Genomic DNA, 3,140 nt, shown 5'->3' on the forward strand with positions numbered 1-3,140 from the left:
TGCCAAGGCGAAGGACAGGTAATTTGCCGTGACTAATTGAAAAACATAAAGAACATTAATATGAAAAATGAAAGCATAATCCATGGTATAACAGGCAATGAAACCATTCGCATAACTGATTACTCTTCAAGGTAACATGTTCTTCCTCTCAGGAATCTTTTTCTTTGGCCCAGTCTTTTAAAAGCCTGCTAAAGTTACATCACTTGAAAGGTCATGGGAGCAGCTGTCTTTATCCTCATGTCCAGAGAGTGATATTGGGACACTCATAATTTGAGGAAAGAATTATTAAAGAAAATATTTAGAGACCTTGGTGATGTTATATGTTCCATTTGAACATCCTGAGGCATAATATTAAGAAACAATGATTGTAATATTAGTGCGTTTTAATTTGAAACTTAGTAGCAGGCTATTAGAGGACCTAGGGTTCAATCTTAACTCCACTGCATGTTAGCTTTGTGTACTTGGACAAGTCACTTATCTCCACATGATTCTCAGTTTCTTTATCAGTAAATTGGAGATAATATGATCTCCTCTGCTTATCTTGCAAGGTTGAGAAAAACCAAATAAAAGAGCACTGGTAAAAGCTTTTAAAGACCATAAAGATTAAACATAAAAGGATTATTAGGAAAATCCTGACTAATTTCTATGTGGTTAGGTTAGGTCATACCAGCTTATCAAAGTGAATTGTTTTGTATATATTGTTCTTCTTGAAGTTCAAAGAAGAATAGAGCAGATGATGTCCCTTTATAATATGGAAACCTTTGATCTTCTGAAGGTAGTTATTTCCATAGAAACTCTAAATCTGCTGTGGGAGCATCCCAAATGCTCATATCCTCCCATGGCTTTGGGTGATAAAAGAGGCAGATACAAGGCAAAATTGGCAAACACAGTAGCCATTGTGTGCTGACAGGGCCAAGGTGACTTATGTTTTTTTTTTTTTTTTCAATGTGTTGTGGGCCTTGATAGCACATTAATGATTGGCTAGTGTCCTTACCCTGTGTTATCTTGTATGGACAATCTACCTGAAGTCTAGAGGGTGGTATGTTGTAATGGCCAAGAGCAAGAGATTTAAGGGAAGGTAAATAATTGCTTCAGATCCTGGCTCTATTTAATAGCTGTGTGATTGAGAGAAAGTTACATAAACTCACTGAGCCTGAGGTTCCAGGTTCCATTAAAATGGACATTACAGTAGTATACAACTCATTTAGGGATGTTGGGAGGATTGAATGAGTTAATATATGTAAAGAGGCTGAGCAGAGCCGCTGGCAGGAGGGCAGAGGGACCTACGGAGGGGAGCAAGATGGCGCAGACTCAGGGCACCAGGGGGAAAGTCTGTTACTACTACGATGGGTTTTTGTGAGAATCCAGTAAGAAAATGAATGTGAATGTGCTTTGACACCATAAAGTGTAACGACGTGCAAGAGGTGAACTGTGACTTACAATAATTCTGAGTAGTGATGGTTATTTTTCTGCTGTGGGAGTGAATTCCCTGGAGGTATAGTGAGGGCATGTTGGAAATTACATTGGATGTAGTTTCCAATTATGTTGTATATTATGGACAAGGCCACACAATGAAGCCTCACTGAATCTGCATGACTCACAATTTGCTCCTTAACAATGGCCTCTACTGAAAGATGGAAGTTTATCACCCTCGCAAAGCCAATGCTGAGGAGAGAACCAAGTACCACACTGATGACTACATTAAATTCTTGCGCTCCATCTGCCCAGATAACATGTCCGAGTACCGCAAGCAGATGCAGAGATTCTACATTGGTGAGGACTGTCTGGTATTTGATGGCCTGTTTGAGTTCTGTCAGCTATCTCCTGGTGGCTCTGTGGCAAGTGCCCTGAAAATAAACAGCAGACGGACATCGCTGTGAATTGGGCTGGGGGCTTACACCATGGAAAGAAGTCTGAGGCATCTGGCTTCTGTTACGCCAATGTCATTGATATCATCTTGGCTATCCTGGAACTGCTGAAGTATCACCAGAGAGTGCTGTATATTGACATTGATATTCACCATGGCGATGGCGTGGAAGAGGCCTTCTATACCACAGACCGAGTCGTGACTGTGTCCTTTCATAAATATGGAGAGTATTTCCCAGGAACTTGGGACCTACAGGATATTGGGGTTTATGCTTTTAACTACCCGCTCCAAGATGGGGTTGATGACAAGTTCTATGAGGCCATTTTCAAGCCAGTCATGTCCAAAGTAATGGAGATGTTCCAGCTCAGTGCAGTCGTCTTACACTGTGGCTCTGATTTCCTGTTTGGTGATCAGTTAGATTGCTTCGATTCAACCATCAAAGGGCAAGCCAAGTGTGTGGAATTTGTGAAGAGCTTTAACCTGCCTATGCTGATGCTGGGAGGAGGTGGCTACGCCATTATAATGTCTCCCGGTGCTGGACTTATGAAACAGCTGTGGCCCTGGGCATAGAGATCCCTAAAGAGCTTTCATACAGTGACTACTTTGAATACTTTGGACCAGATTTCAAATTTCACATCAGTCTTTCCAATATGACTAACCAGAACACTAATGAGTATCTGGAAAAGTTCAAACAGCGACTGTTTGAGAACCTGAGAATGCTGACCCGCATACCTGGAGTCCAAATGCAGGCCATTCCTGAGGAGGCCATTCCAGAGGAGAGTGGTGATGAGGATGAAGAAGACCCTGCCAAGCACATCTCACTCTGTTCCTTGGGCAAACAAATTGCCTGTGAGGAAGAGTTCTCCGACTCTGATGGGGAGGGAAAAGGAGGTCGCAAGAACTCTTCCAACTTCAAAAAAGCCAAGAGAGTCAAAACAGAAGATGAGAAAGAGAAAGACCCAGAAGAAAAGAAAGAGGTCACAGAAGAGGAGAAAACCAAGGAGGAGAAGCAGGAAGCCAAGAGGGTCTGAGCAGACCTCTCCAGTTCTGGCTTCTTGCCAAGTTCCCCACCTTTATCTTGCACCCCCTCGGATTTTATATTTTCTATTTCTCTGTGTATTTATATAAAAATATATTAAATATAAATATCCCCAGGGACTAGACAGGAACCAGGGTCCCGAGCTCAGGGCACACGTGTTAGGTGAAGCTCTTCTAGTAGCTGCCTCACCACCCATCCCTCCTGAATTCTTAATTTTGAACCATAACGGGTGCC

The 3,140-nt window shown here is 42.3% G+C and overlaps 1 pseudogene; it reads left to right on the plus strand.

Annotated features, from left to right (window-relative positions):
• The first annotated feature begins 1,300 nt into the window (after positions 1-1,300).
• On the plus strand, positions 1,301-2,898 carry LOC103089932 (histone deacetylase 1-like; annotated as a pseudogene).
• The last annotated feature ends 242 nt before the right edge of the window (positions 2,899-3,140 follow it).

The sequence above is a fragment of the Lipotes vexillifer genome, unplaced genomic scaffold (genome assembly GCF_000442215.2).
Source record: "Lipotes vexillifer unplaced genomic scaffold, Lipotes_vexillifer_v1.1 scaffold1281, whole genome shotgun sequence".
Lineage (NCBI taxonomy): Eukaryota > Metazoa > Chordata > Mammalia > Artiodactyla > Lipotidae > Lipotes > Lipotes vexillifer.